The 20,740-nt window shown below is 43.7% G+C and overlaps 2 long non-coding RNA genes across 2 annotated transcripts; one reads left to right on the top strand and one right to left on the bottom strand.

Moving 5' to 3' along the window:
* The first annotated feature begins 732 nt into the window (after window positions 1-732).
* Window positions 733-10,980, top strand: LOC310702860. Its single transcript, XR_014523714.1, has 2 exons — window positions 733-1,552; window positions 1,837-10,980. It is a non-coding gene; the product is annotated as an uncharacterized lncRNA (long non-coding RNA).
* LOC310702958 lies at window positions 3,053-19,139 on the bottom strand. The gene is made up of 2 exons (XR_014523836.1): window positions 17,842-19,139; window positions 3,053-8,094 (listed from the first exon to the last, which is right to left on the bottom strand). It is a non-coding gene; the product is annotated as an uncharacterized lncRNA (long non-coding RNA).
* Between the last annotated feature and the right edge of the window lie 1,601 nt (window positions 19,140-20,740).

Here is a 20,740-nt window from a genome sequence, read left to right on the forward strand (position 1 = left end):
AGAAGCGGCTTAGTCATGCTGGCCACATGACCTGGAAGCTGTACGCCGGCTCCCTTGGCCTATAGAGCGAGATAAGCGCCGCAAAACCAGAGTCATCCACAACTGGACCTAACGGTCAGGGGTACCTTTACCTTTACCTTTCAACTGAAATAAGGTTCCCCAGAATGCATATATGAATTTGCTTCCTACACTGAAATGAATGAAGAACAGACTTCCCATACTCACATCCAGAATAAATGAGTGGTCTGGAATACAAAATTGACCAGACTGGTCAGTACACATTGCCACTTTAACTTTTTTTTTTTTTGTTAAGCTATGCAATCGTAGCTTGTTAGTGCTGGCTGTATGTTCTGTTCTCTGTTTGGGAACTTCAGTGCTACAGTGGTGCCCCGCAAGACGAATGCCTCGCAAGACGGAAAACTCGCTAGACGAAAGAGTTTTCCGTTTTGGAGGTGCTTCGCAAAACGAATCTCCTATGGGCTTGCTTCGCAAGACGAAAATGTCTTGCGAGTTCCTGCGGGGGTTTTTTCCTCCCCCCCCCCCTTTTTCTAAGCCGCTAAGACGCTTATCAGCTGAGCCGATAAGCTGATAAGCCGCTAAAAGCCGCTAATAGCGCTAATAGCTCTAATCCACTAATCCGTCAATGGGCTTGCTTCGCAAGACGAAAAAACCGCTAGACGAAGAGAATCACAGAACGGATTCTTTTCTTCTTGCGAGGCACCACTGTATTTATTTGCTTCCACAAGGCATATTTATTTATTTATATTTATTTAATATATTATTTATGGCATTTTTCTCCAAGGGGCTCAAGATGGTGTGCATGTTTCTTCTTTTCCTCATTTAATCCCACAACATCCCTGTGAGGTAAGTTAGGCTGAGATGCACTGACTGGTCCATGATCACCCAGAGTGTTTCATGGCTGTGAGTGCGGATTTCATAGCTTCATTGAGTTGGAAGGGACCACAAGGGCCGTCTAGTCCAACCCCCAGCAGTGCAGGAAACCTTTGTCCAATGTGGGGCTTGAACACACAACCCTGAAATTAAAAGGCTCATGCTCTACTGCCTGAGCTATCTGAGCAGACGCTATTCTGGTCTCCCAGGTCCTAGTCCGACACTCTAGCCCCTAACCCCACACTGGCTTAGATGGAGCTTCCACAGAGTTTTGATTATATATCCAGTCTTTACTGAGCATCCATTCTGATTTCTTTACATGAAGGTTATATGACAATGAGAATTCATCCTGCATTGAACTCAGTTGGCTTACAGGGTTTTTATACATCTTCTCATTAATGATGGGTTCATTTCATGCTTTTCAATGCATTTCCCCATCACTTTCCAACCTGCAAAAATTCTTCTTTTTTAAAGTGCATTTGGTCCACTAAAGTGCTTTAATCCACTTTAATTGCACAAACCTGTATTTCCTGGTATGTGCCTGAATCCCTCCCACAGAATACTGTGAGAACAGAGGCATGCTTAGCTGCCCTGTCTTCATTTTGGGTGGAAGAGACCCCTCTAATGTATTCCTGCTTCTCCAATCTGCCAGTCTGGTGTAGTGGTTAAGAGCGGTAGACTCGTAATCTGGTGAACCGGGTTCGCATCTCCGCTCCTCCACCTGCAGCTGCTGGGTGACCTTGGGCCAGTCACACTTCTCTGAAGTCTCTCAGCCCCACTCACCTCACAGAGTGTGTGTTTGTTGTGGGGGGAGGAAGGGAAAGGACATTGTTAGCTGCTTTGAGACTCCTGAAGGGGAGTGAAAGGCGGGGTATCAAATCCAAACTCCTCCTCCTCTTCTTCTTCTTCTTCTTCTTCTTCTTCTTCTTCTTCTTCTTGATAGAGCGTTCGTTGTGATAAAACTGCTGCATGCTGTTTCTCAGTGCCTCAGCCACTTAGGAAAGACAGACCTAAGTGTTGCTTGCTGATCAGCAGCATGTGATGTTGTTTATAACAATGTTCCACTGTGTCACTGAGGTGGATTCCATGCCCTTCTTTCAACTGATGTCATAAGACTCTTTTGGCTTGGAACAAACCCTGCAAAATGGACGGTAGCCACCATTTCCTATCTCCTTAGATTTGATTCATAAACTCTGAAAGCCACTTAGATTTCGGAGAATGCCTGCCAAGCATATAACTCAGGAAGCCTCAGCAGCTATAACACATTTTCATTTTCATTTATTTGGCTACGTTTACATTTCTAACATACCTCTCCCCCCCAAAAAAATCAAGGCAAGTAAGAATATGCTTTCATACTGTTCCATATTATAAAAAAGCAACTAAACAGCACTGCAGAGAAGTAGGATCCAAATCCCAAAACGACTTATATGTAAACAAATAATATATGTAAAGAACTGAACAGTTAAACATAAATTTAGCTAAAATGGTTTGGCTTCTGTCTTCCTCTGGCCTTTAGGAGAAAGGGGTTATCCTTTACTGTAAGTGGTCTGGTTGTAGAGTGTTACTAAACATTTACACATGGGTCCTGACACTACATTATGCATTGTTATTTTTGTAGGGATGTGTATAGATGCTAGAAGGATATATTTATTAGATATTATCCTTCTTTCCTCACAGCAGAGTGCCATCCATTTGCAACTTAAAAAGGAAGCTTAGATAGGCTAGTTTTAGCCTTTTAGTTTAAGTAATCCAGGATGCTTTAAGACAGGATGAATTCTCCCTTCCATTTCCCTCCCATTGTTTCCAACAGAAGGGGGAATCAGACTGGAAAAAGACACAGAAGTGCAACCACTTTTCCTTCTGCCCTGCTGCTGAGAGGCCAGAATAACCATTTTTGGATTCCCCTTCACACACTGACACACGCACCCCTTGCATTCACATTAACACACTTGGCTGGAACTGTGTAATTGGAAGGGGCTGAACCACCTGTTCCAAAATTCCACATGGTACAGTCCCTTCTAGACGGTACCACTTCACAGCGCAGGTTTCAGAACCACATTGATGAATGCTCCTCATATTATGCGGAGGGAGGGGGACAACTACTAGCACACAAAGCAGAAAAGCCCTAACCAAGCCTTCTCTGTTTCCATCCTAGTTTTCTAGGTGCAGGGATTTGGGTCTGTTTCGCAACACGGGAATCATTCAGATACTTGCTCCCCTACTTTCAGTGAGAGTAGGACAGGCCCCAGAAAGAGCTGTACCACATTATGTTCCTCATCTTGCCATTCTGATTGTGCTGCTCCAGTCATGGATTCCTAACTCAGTGCTAGGAAACCTTAGCAGAGGTGGGAAAAGAGGGCAACCACTCCCCTTATTTTGGTTGGTTGAACCACAGTAAAATAATACCAGCTCCCTTTTAAATGGCACCACATCTCTGCTCTCTTAGAAGCATGGTGAGTGAAATTATGTCCGGAGGATCTTTATCGTGGGAGCAGACGTATTTTGCTCTCCTTTCTTCTTAAACTGTGTCTGATTTGCTGACTGGGCTAGCCTGCCAGTCAAAGGAACACGGATCTGTGATTAAATGCCACGATAATCCTGTCAGCTTTATCCCCTGTGAGGGAAGGAGGCGGGTACAGGGAGAAGATGAAAACTGAAACAAGCACCAACATCGTTCTGCTTCCATCCATTTGCTTCTGCTTAATTCTGCACATTTAACATCTTCCCAGCTCAAGTAATTCAAAGGACTAGATTGGGGAAGGCTAATACAGAGGAGTGGCTTGTCTTATCCTTAACTGGGACCCCTGCACTAGTTTTAGCAGCCCAAGTCGAGAACAAAAAGTTTGGTTTTAACCAGTGAGAGAGTTCAGTATGTCTTCCCCTTCCCCACCCTTGACTGCAGCTAAATCTCAGGCAACTGTTTGGGGGCTATTTTTAACCGTACACAATGGACAGCATTAACAATAAGCAGTATAGCCACCCTGGAAGATAAGCAAGAAGGAAAGAGAATCCTTTAGAGCCGCGACGGACGGCAGGCTGTCTCAAGCTACTTTATAGTTTTTCACAATTTCCGCATCTCCTTTCTTGTTTTTTCCCCCAAGTGACTGCATTGATGCGCAAACCATCAAACAAGCACAATAATAATAACAAGAAGAAACGCTCCACGCAAATCTTAACAAAAGCTCTTCCAACACATCCAAGAATGAAAAGCAAAGTAGGACAGAAGCCAAAATAAATTACATTTAAGCTCCAGTCGCTTCAAAGTTCCATTTTAAAAATTAGGACCATCGCAAAGTCTGAGTCATCCTTCCATTTGCGAAGCCCATTAGTTTCAAATGGGGTTTACACAGGAGGCAGATCAGGCCCACTGACTTCAATAGGTTGCAGATTTTAGTGTAATTGATTAATTGGTTCAATTGACTCATTCATTAGGCACAAATTGAAAATGCAAATAATTAATCAGAGCTTAACCTGATCCTCCATTAATGCTGATGGAGCTGTTTTCTACCATTTAGCATGCCTCTTGATTCGGGCCTTTTAAAAGGTTGTTTCTAAATAAATATTTTGCATCATTTGGTGGAGAGAACCTCAAAATATCACTGGTAGTTTGATGGCAATGTTTAGTTACACCCTGATAGTTTTGTAGCAGGAGCCAGGGAAGAGGGGAGGAGAGGGAGGGCAAAGGATTTGAAACTACAGGACAGAAACAAATGGTAAAACCACGAAACCTGGAGGGTCTATGACCAAATCTCCCAACAGTTCAATTTCAGATGAAAGTAGCTTTGGAGAGGGAAAACTTGGATTGGGGAATCTGTGTAGAAGGGAAAGGGATAAGCCCCAGCATCACTATTCAGGTCTCATTTAGAAGGTCTCACAGCTTAAGTAAAAACAGAAACATCACTATGTGCTGTCAGGGTTCTCTCTGATATCTTACTGGTTTTGGCTCAAAACCAGTGGCTCAAAGCTCTAGAGTTGTCACCCAGAGCTTGTCGAGTACCCCAGAGCAATAATGTAAAGAGCGTAGGGATTTGGTGGGAGCAATGTAAGTATAATTGGGGACAGTACAAGACTGGGAGAAAATAAATGACTTGAGATTCATCCAAGCATGAGTTTTGCAAGTTTTGGTAACTGTACTTGGAATAGGGTGTCTAAAGTTGGGCTGCAACAGCCCCTACTGGGGGATTTGTAGTGCCTCATCACAATCCTGGATTTGCATGAAGTGAAGGCAGGTTTCAAAGCAGTAGCGGCCTTAATGTGGTAGTGAGAAAGGAAGAACATTGAGAATGGAGAAAATTGTTGTTTTAAACAAAGGCAGACGTTTCAGTAAAGCAGGGGGAGAGTAACTTGAGAGGGAAATGGCAGTTTTAAGCAACAGCAGAGCTTTGAATAAAACAGGGATGGAACTGAGAGAGGGAAAGTGGTGATTTTAAACAATGGCAAAGGTTTGAGTAGAGTGAGCAGGGGCTGACTTTGAGAGGGAAGCGGCAGCTTAAAACAGTGTTAGGTACAGTGAGAAGGGAATTTGGAAAAGCTCTGTTGTGCTACCTTTTTGATGCTAGCTTCTGTGTTGTACTCACATGTTTCTTCTTGATAAGGGGGGGCGGGTGATTAAAAAAAAACCTCAGTGCCCCTCCACCCCCAATTTACTCAAATTTCTACCACTGTTTAAGGACACCAAGAACGGAAGAACACTGAAAAGAAAAGGGAAATGGCAGTTTTAAATGTCTGCCTCTTCCATTCCACAGCTGCCTCATGATAGTTCAATCAGAGCATGAGATTCTTAATCTCAACGTTGTGGGTTCGAGCCCCATGTTGGGCAGAAGTTTCCTGCATTGCAGGGGGTTGGTCTAGATGACCCTCGTGGTCCCTTCCAAGTCTATGATTCTATGATGTAGAAGCCTCAAATGTCCCATAGTCCTTTCACACAATGTATGTTACTCCTAGTACTATGTATCATGCGCGACATGAAATTCCAGATTCAATGCAGTAATTTAGAAGAGGTGTTTTATTAATAAGCAAACACTCATATATACAACAGGCATCAACTGAACTTTACCTTCACTATCTGAGAGGCTTGCTCTTAAGGTTCTATTCATCTTAAACATAGAGCAACATGTATCAGCATGAGGTGTGTACACAGAGGGGGCCGCGGAATGCAAGACAGGAGGAGGCATGGAAACTGGGAAGGTCTGTGTGCAAAGGAGAGTTGAGAAAAGTAAGGAGAAATTTGAGGGAGAAGGTGCAAATGGGGGTGCAAAGAGGGGCTGCAATAAGGAGAGAGTAGGAGGCACAGAAATGGCGGTGAAGGTAACAGCAGGGACATGAAAGGCTCTGAAGAACTGGAGAAGAAGGTGGCTTTATAATTTGGTGGAAGGTGAAAGGGGTGCTTAGTAGTTGCAGCATGTGGGAGGGGGAATCTCCAAGCAGTTTCCATGGGTGCTTTATGTGCAGTGGGGATTAAACAAAAGGAGGGGGGCATGAACATGAGGGTGATGGTGGAAACAGGGTTGCTGTTGAATAGTGACTTCAGAAATGGGGTTGAGGTCCAAAATAATTTATTAATATTATTATTATTTAAAACATTACCAGTATCCCACCAGCTCATATGTCCAAAATGGCAAAGAAAACTTAACAAATTTGTATTCCAATCGGAAAGACCACACATTAAAACATCTTTCCTGTAACTTCACCCAACGGTTGGATGGTAGGGCCTCCCAAGTCTAAAGAGCTATTACAACGCATGTCAGCTCAGCAACATGACAGACCTAATGTCTGTTCATAAGGGAACTCAACGGAGTGCATAAGAGAACCTGGAAATAGATGGTGTCCTTGTAAAAGTAATACCTTTTTTATAAAACTTAAAATAGACTACTCTCTTTACACTGGCTTACAAATCCATTCACACTTACAGCTTTCAAGATTTGTACAAAATGGGCAAAGGTTCTGGTCCCAGGCCTCTCGCCCATTATTCCATTACAGTTCTGCCCAGTTTTCAGAAATGAGATTGGGAAGGTGAAAAGCAAGCGTAGCACAGTAGTTGCTGGGATTGGAAGAGGAATCTCTAGGGCAGAGTGGTCCAATGTGGGGCCTGAGGACTGCATGCAGCCCTCAAGGCCTGTTTTTGGTGGTCCTCAGCAATGTTATACAACCCCCAGCCCCTCCCCACCTACTTCCCAAAGCCTAGTTAGTGCTTTCCCAGCTTGACTTCCGCTGTTGGAGCTGTGCTGGAGGATAGAGAAGAACAGCAGAGTAGGAGTGGTCAGAAGGTCGGTAGCCATTCCTGTCCATCACCTGCTCCATCTAGTGATAAAAGTGGACAGCTCCACAACTCCACTGTACAGCCAAATCAGAAAGCATCTATTTGGTAAACATAGGCATATGCCTAGTTTCTTTCTAAGAGTGTCTGAGGAACCTTATCTATCCATACTGGTGCCTACTTCTTTGACCTTTGAGAAGACAAGGCAAGGAGCTCTCTGGGTGGCTTAAGTGGTCATTAATCAACTACAGACCAAGACAATACACTCGTAACAAACCTGCCATTCTCCTTGAAATAACTCGTGACAACCTTATTTTCCAGGGCCCTTACATTTTACACAAGGGGATACTGTCCCAATATAGATCCAAGCTTGAGAGCAGCGGACACTATTAGAGAGGCGGAACAGGTCGGTGGAGAAGCCTATGAATAGAAAACACAGCGTCAGGCCCACACTTGAACCTGAATCTCCATGGCTCTGATGAATGGAGCCAATGAATGTGCCTCCCTGCCAATGTGGCCAGCTGCTCTTGAAGGCTCATTTGAAACAACGACAAACCTTTCATTAGTCGGGGAGTGATTGCCAAATCATGACACAGCCTTTTCCCTGCTTTCCAACTGTGCCTGCCCATTGCAGCTGTTGGGTCTGCTTTTGCTTTGGACAGTGAGAACAGCAAGGCATTTTCGTGCCTTTTCTAAAAGCCGTCAGCAGGGACCATTACAAGCATCTGAGATATGGTCTCCCTCTTAACTCAGCTGCTGGGGCATGACTCCAGAGCTGGCCCAAGGCACTTTGCCTGATGGTGTCCCCCCAATTCTACATGCAGAAGTCAGCCAAACAGGCACTTAGCTCTTTCTTCAACACTGGCAACAGGACAGCATCTTCCACTTCTCCGGGAGTTCCCCCAATCTGTGGTCCATGAGCTTCAGTCAGGTGGTGCACAGCATGTCTGTAAAAACAGAATTAAAAACCATGCAGTATCTAGCATATTGCAACTGCTACAACAGGCAGAAAAACCATTAAGTGGTCCACCAAGACACTCAGCAATTTCCAAGTGCTTCATTGGCAGAGATATGAAAGCCTGGGAAAACTGGAGTGGGGAATGGGGCCCTCCGCATTTTGCTGGGTTTTTTTTTAATTCGCAGGTCTTCATATTTATATTGGGGGGAAGCAGTTAGGAACCACTGCCCTCTGCTAAGGGCAGCAGGCTAGCTTAGGGGATGCAGATATCTTTTCCCTGTAAGATACTCTTAATTGTTTAAGGCAGTTCTTACCCCATTGTATCCCACCACTAGAACGACTTCCAGTGTGGCTGAGAGCAAACATCAGAACAGTCAATCATCCGTCTCATATCCTCCCACGTTCACCCTTTTTTAAACATCCATCCATCCACCATCCAATTATGAATATTTTTATGTTGCATATATGAATGCTCTATGTTCTTGCCAGCTAATTATGAGACAACAAGAATAGTGTTCTGGCTTTTCTAGGAATGGAATTGAAGATGCATACACAAACACGCATCTACATAATTATTATTATTTATTGAATTTATATACCCAGAGGTCTCAGGGTGGTTCTCAGAACAAAAACAAAATATAAATCCACAAAATATATAATCAAAATAACAACCCAATAATCCGCCCCCAAAGAAAACCCCACATTTTAAAAGGGCATAGGATGTCAATCAAATCAACCAAAGGCCTGGTTAAAGAGGAACGTTTTTGCCTGGTGCCTAAAGGTGTATAATGAAAGTGCCAGACAAACTTCCCTGGGGAGACCATTCCAGACAGGGAGCCACTGCAGAGAAGGCCCGTTCTCGTGTTGCCACGCTCCAGACCTCTGGAAGAGGAGGTATATGAAGAAGGGCCTCAGAAGATGATTTCGGGGTCCAGGTAGCTTCCTATAATCATGTTCCTATAGAACCCAAAGTACCGCTCCTGTTATCTCATAATTAACTGGCATCAGCACAGGATGTTCAGCTCATTTATTCTTCCAATCAGGACAGCTGCTAAGTGTCTGAGGACTAGGAATCTCAAACGCTTGAATAAGCACTTTTTTTAAAAAATGTAGATTTATTTAGAACTTTTGTATTCCGCTCTTCAGCCTGAAAAGGCTCCCAGAGCAGCTTACAAACCATCAGTTGAAACAAGACAGTCCCTCCCGCAGGCTTGCAACTGAAAAGACACAACACACAAGGGAACAGGAACAGGGAGGAGGGGGAACTCAGGTGCCAATTGCTGAAGTTAAATAGCAGCTCTTACAGTGAGCAGCTGGAACCAGTTGAGGGACAGGAGGTGACTGATGGAGTTGACCTTTCAGATCAGTTGTCCCTACAGCTAACTTACAAGGCAAGATGTGTCTGGAGAGCAGACTGCTTCATGTGGGCTAACCTGTGTGCTACTGTTGATGCCTTTCCCTTCCCAGCTGTTCAATCTTTCTAATGTCTTTTATTCTCCTAAGTTCAGTGGTGCAATGCAATTACACTATTGAGAAAGCCATATTTGTTGGTAGAATGATTATTAGAAAGGAAAGTTGATTATAAATATTTGTTGATAAAAAGGAACTCATAAGTGAGAAATATTTATTGGGAAATAACTGTGTAATGCTGTATATTCTGTACAACCATGTATAAAGATCTCCACATTTGATGTAATCAGTGATGTATGCTAAAAACAGAAGACGATCATCATGGGTTAGATCTGTTATGGACAAAGCTCCTGCTTCCCCAACACCTTAGAATTGCACCTTTACTATTAAATGGAAAATTATTTTGTGAGTAACACATTTCCCTAGAAAATCACTGTGAAACTGCATACAATTTGTCAATTTCATAACCTGAGAGCCAAGTCACATATTATGTGGCAGCCAGTTTGCACTAGCACCCTCCATTGTTTCCCCTAGCAACCATCAAATGTTTCATGTGATTAGAGGCTTCTTAAACAGAGGTTGGATGGCCATCTGTCAGGGATTCTTTAGCTGAGCTTCCTGCATTGCAGGGGGTTGGACTAGATGGCCCCTGGGGTCCCTTCCAACTCTACAATTGCACGATTCTAGGAGCATCACCAGAGAACCAGAACTGGCTGCAGCCCCCTGTCACATGCCCATGGCGTGTTCAGGAATATGCATTTGCCCCTTGTACTTTGTGCATTTATTACTCCAGCGTAACCTGGCTGACACATAAAGCGTGAAACATTCTTACATTCTAGTGGTGATGCGTAGAAGTGATTGGGAGAAGAACGGACTTGCTGAAAACCAAACAGAAGAAATCTGATCACAGACTATTGTCTTGACAAAGAACCCAGAGCCTGCAAAGCATACCAAACAGTTTTATCTATTTAATGTTTCAGTGAGCCCTAGGAGCTTTGGGCTTCTGCTTGTTCCCTCTCAGAGAAATCCACTGTCTTGAAAGCATCAGAGATTCAAAGGAAAGGCTGGTTTTGTTGAAAACAGAATGTGCAGCAAAAGGTAGATTGCAAATATTTTGCTCGCTCTGCATATTTCAGTGCTTGCTCCACAGCTAAGGGTGCATTTACACCTACCTTCTCAAGCGGCAGAAATTAACTCAAGAGGCAACTTCAGCAGTAAAGTACGGCACTTCTGTGCCGTCCACACTGCCAACTCAGTGGTGAGTAAACTGCTACTTATTTTGGTGCATTCACACCTACTGGGATTAAGTACTTTCACGCTGAAGTGACTGATGCTGTTTCAGAGGGTAAATGTTAATGGCCTTAGGAGATGGAGGTATTTCTGAATACACTGTTTTCTTTTGTTTTTTCAAGAAGAACTCTATGATCTTCTCAAGTGGCACCCACTGTGTGCATGGTGTTGTTTTTTTAAAAAAAATCAACAACCAGTTAATATTGTACATGGTATTAATCTGCAAATTTTGAAATCACTGAGCAGAGTTGTGTTATCAAAAGAAACTGTGCTAAACTCATATATTTTTTATATCTGTGGCGTTTTCCTATTAGTACAGAGTGGTGAACGAGTATCCTTGTAGCTGACTTGCAAGAGTGAAATATTCAGAGTAAATATGAACATGCAGAAAATATTTGTAATGTTAACCGTTCTGATGATTTATTGAAAATAGTCTGCCAAAGATCATTCTCTATCCGTGATGTGTATTTTCTCTCTCTCGTTATGGATCTCATTGTGGCTATGGCTACTCGATCACCTGCACTCTTCCTTGAGATTCACTCTTTTGTACGATGATGTGGAAAGAGGGTCAGACATTTTATTTTATGGCAGAGGGTAGCTTTTCACTGGCTAACAGCCGTTGAAAAGAAATGCATTATAATATGTGAACAGCATCTCGAAAAAGTAGGCTGGAAGGAATCTCAATGATTATTTAGTGGGAGGGTGCTCAGCACTGAGGCAGGATAAAGTAAACAAACGTTGCACAACTGCAGGCTCTAGGCCTAATACAGCAAAGGGTGACCCATGCACAAAGGGTTGCTTAAGGAGCACAACATTCTTCCCATTCAACAATCCAGTCTGCATGTGCCAAGGAGATCCCAATCAAGAGGCCAAGAAGCACAAGAGCAGGTGGTGTGCCACTAATGTGCTCATGGACACCTAGCCTGGCTTTTTCCTTGCTGTGGAAGGAAAGCAGTTGGGCCACTCCCGTCTATTAATCATTGGCTCCAGGGAGCAGGGTCTGTGTGAGGGCTATTACGCTCACAAATCTGTGGATCAGGGCATTTGGCTGCAACCTAGAATATCAAGAGCCATGCCTATATCTGAGCTTTCATTGTCATTTCTGCTGCAGTGGTTCATACTGCTGAAGAGGATAGCAGCTGCTCAGTTTGAAAATTGGCTTGTCTCTTCAGTTGTCAGAACTGCTGGAACGGAAGCTTCAGCACAACATCTGGCTATGTGCACAGTTCTCTGCTGTGCAGGCAAATCACTTCTTTGCACTGTGGCCAGCTAATTTCAATAATATATTTAACTGAGACACCTCCCCACAAACACCTGTAATCCAGAAAGATCTGAAGACACCACTTGTGACTTTGATCATAGAAACACTTGCATAGTTTATTTATTTTACATACATAGCCTGGTTTTAGTCAAATAACAATGGGTTTAAAAGGATACAATATCATCATTCTAATATTAAATTTAGAATCAATTTTTGATTGAAACCTAAAAATATGGTGTTGCTGGTGCTATACATATTTGGCCCAGCCACCAAATCTAACAGAAAGATCTTGCAGTGGTTGTATTTCCACATTATTCGTTAAATTAGATTCAAACCTAATTGTCATGACTAAGAACCCAAGGAATTATAGCTCTCTGCAGGAGGTGGCATTCTCTAAGATTTTTCAGAGGCTTCGGAGAATTACAGTTCCTGGGATTCTGCAGGGGAGGGGAGCCATGGCAATTAATTCATATTGAAACCAGTTAGAATTCAGTCTTAGGCTTCAGTGGGATGCAATTCCATAATTGTGGGACAGCCACCAAGAATGCCTCTCTATGCATCCTCCCTGTCTAAACAAAATATATGGAAGGGATAAATAGCTTTAAATCATTAGCTTGCTCCTTAAAGGTTTACAGCACTGCTGTCCTGGGCTGAGAAAACACCACAGTGCAGATCTGAGACATTTTTAAAAACCCAAAGAGGCTGATATAGAACACTTCCCCTAAAATATTATGTTATAAACAACAACACACTAGGAGATAAATTGCATCCTAAAGTAATACATACTAAAGAGAATTACATTGCAAGGCATATAGAGTTGAATTACAACTTATATAGGTCAAGTTGGCAGGTTTGTCTAGGACAGTGTTTCTAAACCTGTGGGTCCCCAGATGTTGTTGGACTACAACTCCCATCATCCCTGACCACTGGTCATGCTGGCTAGGAATGATGGGAGTTGTAGTCCAACAACATCTGGGGACCCACAGGTTGAGAAACACTGGTCTAGGATAAGGTGTGCTGCCTGTAGCAATCCCATTAAGGTGAACCCCTCGGTTCTGTATCACCAGGTGTTGCTCCTTCCCCCCAAATAGATGAGAATCCCCCAGAACCAAGAATTATATGTTCACATAAGAATAAATGCAGAACTCTGGATTGGAGGAGAAGATGGAGTTAATTCTCTCACCATGATATGTGCTTAAAAATACTGATGCAGATGTTGGGTTGGAACCAACCCTTGTATGTTTAGGGTAGATCCCCTGAAATCAGTGGGACTTGAGTTAGTCATGACTGCTCTAAGCATGGACTAGGGCTACAGTCCTATGCACAACTACCAGGAAGTTAAGTCCCAATGAACTCAGTAGGACTGTAAATCAATATGCACTGTAAATCTGTGCATAGGGTTGCATTGCAAATAATTTATTCGAAACATAAGGCTTATATTATATTATAGTACATTGTTTTAATAAAAGCTTATTACAGTTACAGGGCAGAGAAAACCCGCCAGAACAAACATACCAAATTAAACTCACACAACCCTGTGGCTTTGCAAGACAGAAAAAGAGGGGAGAGAATTAATTCACAAAATTAATTTTCACTTAAGATAGCATCCCTTGAAAGCAATGGATTTTTCTTATCCATTGTGATTGTTTTTAGGCTTGTTTCTTCTTCGAGTAAGATGAACTCTGGTGTAATCTTTTCAAAAAGGGAACATGTGAACATTTTGGGCTCAGGTATTTTATTTCTGAGCAGAGCCATAATTTCTTATTTAAAAATAATAAAGGAACTTTATAAGAATTCATTGGTTTAAGGGTACCGAATCCAACAAAGCACTTAAGGTGGTGCTTTAAGATGGATCAGGAACCTACTAAATACCATAATGTATAAAGTGTATTTTCTAAGTTTTAATGTTTGTGTTTTGTGACTCGAGATGCCCAATCTGGTCAGTCTTTAAAAATAAAAATAAAATAAAGAGTAAACCTAACATCGTGACTATATATGTCGAGAAGCTGGACATTAAATGAACGTGATGTTCGCATAGCATTGTTGTTATATCCATGTGATTTTAAAATGGTTAGCAATTTTTGTAGCCATGGGAACAACATGAAGATGAATACCTAGTACTATGTACAATCATCTCTCTGTGTCCACCAGAACCCAACTGCGGTGTGGCGGGTCATTGAAAAAGATTCATGCAAGTTGGCTTGAAAAAGAAGAAGAAGAAAACAACAACCTGGGTTTATGATCACTGTGCATTTTGTTAACAAGTGAATTCAAATAGTTTTATTTTTACCAAAACTGATAATCTTTATTCCAGTGTAAATGCAATTGCTGATTTAAAAAGAAAAAAAAGAAACAAACAAAATATATGTATATTATTTGGATGGTTTATATCATCTTTGTCTAAATACATTATAATGGAAATATGTTAAAAGGTGTGTCATACCACAGTACAAAAATAAATGACTTTTTTCCTGCATGCTTGCCTGAGGTATGTTGTGATTTGAATTGCCTTATAAGCCAAACGAAACGAAAGAGGAAAAAAGAAGGTTGTATGTTACTACATAACTCAGAAATGCTTGGACATTGTTTCATCACATTACATGTGTATTTGATGCTGTGTTATGTCAAAATTCGGACAAGTTGTCTGTCATTCTATGTATGTTGTGGGAGACCTTTTATCTTGTTAAGCTGTATTGTGTAAACCTCTCATTGCCTGAAATAGTCAGAGTTGTATAACTCAGTGTCTCCAACTAACTGTTTCCTAAACTTAACACATTTCCTAACACTAAAATATAGATGTTTGTAAATTCTTCATTCATTTTGTCTCCTCTTATGTATTCCAAATCAGGCTTTTATCTCATGAGGGAAGCAACAACCTTCCATTGCATTTAACAAGTCTCCAGAACATTGTTGTCTCTTCACAATATATGTCAGCTAAGTTTCATTCAGCAAACGCACCTAGAATTATGAAAATGTTTAGCTTGCTTCTGTGGTCCAATCTAACATGTTCTTGTACACTGTTTGTATTCCACTCCACTCCCTCCCTCCCCATCATGCTTTCTGCGACATTTCCTTATTTAGGGCATAAAAACAATAGTTGTCATATAAGATAGTCTTTGCCAAGCCCTCCAGATGTTTTGTGCTACAACTCCCAGCAACCTAGGTGCTGGGGGTCCAAAACATCTGGAGGGCACTCAGCTTGACAAAGACTGCTATAAAATAACACACACTTCTTCCGCCGTGGGATTTATTTATTTCATTTTAAAATTATATGTTGCTCGGTTGTATAAAACCTGAAAGCAGTTTACAAAAGCGATTGACTGGAGAAGCTTGCAAGGACTCCAGTATCACAGGTAAGTGCTCTGTTTAGATTTCGCAAGAACCACCAAAAACTGGCTTTCCAAACTTCACCTGAGAACAATACGGACCTCTGGCCTGGCTACCACCAAAACTCTGAGAGAGTGGGGTGCAGAGAACATTTTGTCTGTTATACACATTCATATAAATTGCATGCACAGGAACAATAGGGTCCTATGGAGCGCACATGTCTCTCACTGCCCACACCACATGTGGGTGAGGTTTGTTCTGAACTGTTGATGATGTATTGTAGCAGCCTTTGGTACTTTTATGTGAAAGCAGGCTCTAACAGACTCATTAAAACAACGTAAGGAATATGGCCCTCAGCAAAGTGAATGTGTAGGGAGTGGGGAGGCTGGTCAATGATCCAGTGGCGTAGCGTGGGGGGTGCCAGGGGTGCCGGCCGCACCGGGCGCAACATCTGGGGGGGGCGCTCGCTGCCTCTGGAGTCGCCGAAGAGCCTCGGGCGCAGGCTGTAGCAGAGCCGCATGTCTCACGGCGCCCGGCTGAAGGCGCCCGGCAGGCAGCGGCTCTCAGCCCTCGCCGCGGAGGACACGCCAGGCAGCCCCTCTTCACAGCCCCGCCTCCGCCGCTGCTGCTGCAGCTGCTGGGCCGTTGAATTTTCCTCGCCTCTCTGCCCCCCTCCTCCTCCGGGCAAGCGGCGTTGTTTGGGCGGCAGCGGGGGGCGCAAATTACTTGCCTTGCCCCGGGTTAGGGGGCGCAAATTACTTGCATTGCCCCGGGTGCTTACAACTCACGCTACGCCGCTGCAATGATCTTTAGTATGACAATGGCAGAAGGGACTCACCAGGTGTTGCTTCTCAGCGGAGAGAAGGGCTATGCAGAAGAGAGGTCAGCATGGTGCAAACTAACCAGCAAAACAAATCCAGTATATTTGCACCACTGTGGTCTAAACCACTGAGCCTCTTGGGCTTGCCGATCAGAAGGTCGGTGGTTCAAATCCCCGCAACGGGGTGAACCACCATTGCTGCTGCCAACCTAGTAGTTCGAAAGCACACAAAAGTGCAAGTAGATAAATAGGTACCACTCCAGCGGGAAGGTAAATGGCGTTTCCGTGCGCTGCTCTGGTTTTGGTGTTCCGTTGTGCTAGAAGCAGCTTAGTCATGCTGGCCGTATGACCCGGAAATACTGTTTGCGGACAAATGTTGGCTCCTTCGGCCTGTAAAGCGAGATGAGTGCCGCAACCCCAGAGTCGTCTGCGAGGTAAAGAGGCCCTTTACCTTTACCTTTAACCTCCCCACCACATTACCCTTGCTTTCTCCCTCCCAGTAAGCAACAGCAAACCAGCTGCCAGAAAGGTAGGGTAGCAGCTCTGCCCCACTCAGCAAGTCACTTCCCAAATTCTTTGATAGCAAACACTTCATATGGAGGATATTTGTGGTTTTCCATTGTTTGGAAAGTTCTATTTGGGTAAGTAGTGTGTATTTAAAAGAATTATTCACAAAGCATTTGTTGTCTTTCTGTATGCTCAATAGCATTTCTATGAACAAAATACAAACACTGAGACCACCACTGCTTTTTTAAAGGATTTTATGCCCTTAGCATGCATTATCTATAAATATGAACAATTCCACACACAGAACATGGAACAAGATTGCATGAGGGATGTGTACAAATCAGTAGCATTGTATTTTTAGTATGCCACATTCGTGGCACAACTAGAGTTTTAAAAACCCTAAGCAAAATATCACTAATCATATCATATATAAATAATATACCGTAGATCGTATTTATCATGGTAGCAAAAAACACAGGCATAGTCTCACAAATTTTATTAGTCCGTTGCTGTGTGGATATATTTATTTATTTATTTATTTATTTACTTTTACATCCCACCTGAGGATCTCGGGGTGATATACATGATTCTCACCACCACAACTTTTATCATTACAGCAACACTCTGTAAGCCAGACCTTACCAAATTTTTCATGTTGATGACACACTTTTTAGACATGTATCATTTCGCGACACAGTAATTCAGTTTTACTAGCAAATCGGAGGTTAAACTAAACCCTTCTTTCCAGTCCTGGGAGGAGCATGAAGAGCATTCGTCTGACACACCAACACACTGCAGCTGACGCACAAACATGTCACGACACACTGTTTGGAAAACTCTGCTCTAAGCTGCACAACACAGTAGTTCAAAACAGACACCATTTTGTAAATACCGACAGGCCCCTTTTGACATTAGCCCAGTGGCATATGAGGTGCTGCCGCAGCACTGCACCAACAACACTGAGATAGCACTGAAAAGCCTGAGCTCTTGTGAGTTTATTATCTATGGTTCTTAAGCTGTGAGGTATGCCCACACCAGGTGAGGAACAAAATACCTGGAAAGGTGCATGCAAAGCTCCAGAGGTGGAGAGGCCCATAACAAGCAAGGTGTGCAACACTTACCTGTCAGCAGGAGGCGTTTCATACTGTAGCCGCCCAAGTTGCTGTGGTAGCTGCTGAGTGAAGTCTTGAAGGTTGTAGAGGCAGGCAGCACGTGGCCACTTCCGACTACCTCAGCTCTACTCCTGCTTCCTTCCCCAACTCACTGGTCTTACAAAAGAGTCTAAGGCACCCCTTTTCTAATGCCAGCACACTTAAGTGTGCCATATTGGTTCATCCCCATCAACATTGCGGCTGACAGTCTGTCTGTCATGTATAATATCTGTTATGTGGAGTTGGACACACACAGGCACTGTCAGCCTGAGATTTTTCCGCCTGAGGCAAAGGACAATATGGCCTCCACACCACTTCCATTTTACATGCAGAAGCTGACTGGACTGAATCTCATTTTGGAACTGGCAATGAGGACAGCATTCTCCTGAGGACAGCAGAACAGCTTAGGGGGCACAGGGCAAGCTAGCCTCAAAAATTTGCCACCACACCATAGCATCTACCGTCTGAGGCAGCTGCCTTACCCTGCCCAATGGTGGGGCCAGCTCTGCCTGCCAGCAGCCATCCCCTAGTGCAGGTTATTTTTTTTATAATGTTTTTTTATTATGATATTTATTAGTTGCTTTCCCTACCGAGTAAGTCAAAGTGACTTACAGTAAATCAATAAAAACCTAAAAACACAGCAGCTTAGGGTTACCATGTGTCCTCCTTTTCCAGGACACATCCTCTTTTTCAAGGGTAAAAATTATGTCCGGGTGGATTTTTTTAATTTGCCAAAATGTCTCTGGCTATACTTTCTGGATGAGACATAGGCATAACCTGGTGGCTGAAGACTTGCTTTCCTCTTCTCTTCCCCTGCCCCAATTGGCAATATATCACACCTTCTGTAGCCAACACATAGTAGGGGTATTTAAAATGAGAGTTGTCACAGCGTCCGCTCTTTTTGCTCTTCAAAATATGCCAACCCTGGTAACACAGCTAAATGAAAAGGCAGGACTAAAGGCCCCACCCCACTAAAAGAGGCCGCCATTGAAGGCCAAAAGCCCGGGGGGGGGGGAGAAACGTGTCTCCCTGATGCCTAAAACCGGATAAAGATGGTGCCAGGTGTGTCTCCTTACACATGCACAGGCAGGTGCCTTTGGGATCAGCCCAAACATTTGTGGTCTTTGTTGGGGCTGGTTCCTATGGCTAAGTTCCTCCTTACTCTTGTGTAAACAACCATGGGGCCGGCCTTAGGTGAGTGTGAACTGTGGCCCCTCTTCCCCTCCCAGAGCTACAATTCCCAGAGTTCCCTATGAAACCCCTCTCAGAATTGTAAGTCTGGGAGGGGGAAAGGGGGGGTCTCCTAGCAACTCTCACTGTCCTAAACAAATAATGGTTTGTTGTGTTTATACCCCCACCTTACCTCCAAGGAGCTCAACATGGCATACATGATTCTTCCTCTCTCCATATTATCTTTACAACACCCTTGTGAGGTAGCTGACCTTTGGATGAAAACAACCAGCCGACTGTAACCAACGTATTCACTGTCCCATTTTCCACCCCACTGTGCAATAAGCCCTGCACAAGTGTTTTAGCAACTTAAAACTATATCCGATATTTACACAGTACAATATATGCTTGCTGGGCCTGACTGCTGCTCCATGGGCTGTGGAGGAAAACATGGTGACATTTTGCTGTAACCATGGAAACCACCACAGTGGAAAGCAAATTCCCTGAGAAAGGATATGTATAGCTAAGTGCGATACAGCCCCCTCCTCTATGGCTCCGTTCTGAATGCCGGAAATTCTTATTTCCAATAAAGAATGCTCCGGGCTTGAGGGTTTTAGTGAGGCAATTATAGAATCCCCACATCTCCCCAGATAAAATCCTGCCAATTTTGCCTGCCATGTCCTGTCGTCGTTCAGGCTGGGACACGAGGACGAGGGCCTCCCTTGACCCATTGTTTGCCTACCAGAGGCCTATGGTTTATTAAGAATCGCAAATGGAGCTTTCCCCTCCACACTCACGTTCACAGAGTTCATTTATTGCCCATCCCTGACTATATATATGAGTCCATACAAGATTCAGATTTTTAAATTTATGCATTTATTTATCTTATTATTACGCTTATATTCTGCCTTTCCTCCAAGGAGCTCCAGGTAACGTGCATGGTTCTCCTGCTCCCCAATTTTTTTCTGTACAACAACCCTGTGAGGTAGATTAGGCTGAGAGACAGCAACAGGCCTAAGGTCACCCAGCGTGCTTCATGACTCTGCGGGGATTTGAACCCTGGCCTCCCAGGTCCTGGTCTGACACTCCAGGGGTCGGCAACCTAAGGCCCATGGGCCACAAGCGGCCCATGGGGGTCGTTTAACCGGCCCATGGACCCCCGGCGACACTGGCCGGCTTCCCATTGGCTGCAGGAAGCTCCTGCAGCCAATGGGAAGCTGTGCACGCCTCCTCCATGCCGGAAGGAGCGCCAAAAATAGTGTTTGTGCATGCGTGCGCATGCATGCACTCCAGTCCACCGCGGCATCTGCGGGACTGTGAACAGGCCGAAGCCACAAAAACTTTGCCGACCCTGCTCTAACCACTACACCGCACTGGAGGTGCTTTTAATTTAGGGGTTAAGTTTTTCCCAGTGTGAATGCATCTCATCCTCTTCATGGCACGGCATAAAGATAAAGCTGTCATGCCTCCTGCCAAAGATATTATGGAAGGCTGAGTTTGCAGAAAGCAGAGTGACTTTAGCTGCACTCTGGGGAAAATATCCTGCCAAAAGCCAAGGAGCGGGAGGGAAGTAAATCTGGAAGCAGCAACCGAGAACCCCTCTCCTCACTGAATGATTTAGAGCTTTTCTTCAACATGCTTTGATGTAGAATCTGCAGAGCAGTAATTGAAGAAAAGCTTGTAGGATATAAATCATAAT

Source organism: Podarcis liolepis (genome assembly GCF_965112155.1).
Source record: "Podarcis liolepis genome assembly, chromosome: 3".
NCBI classification, from domain to species: domain Eukaryota; kingdom Metazoa; phylum Chordata; class Lepidosauria; order Squamata; family Lacertidae; genus Podarcis; species Podarcis liolepis.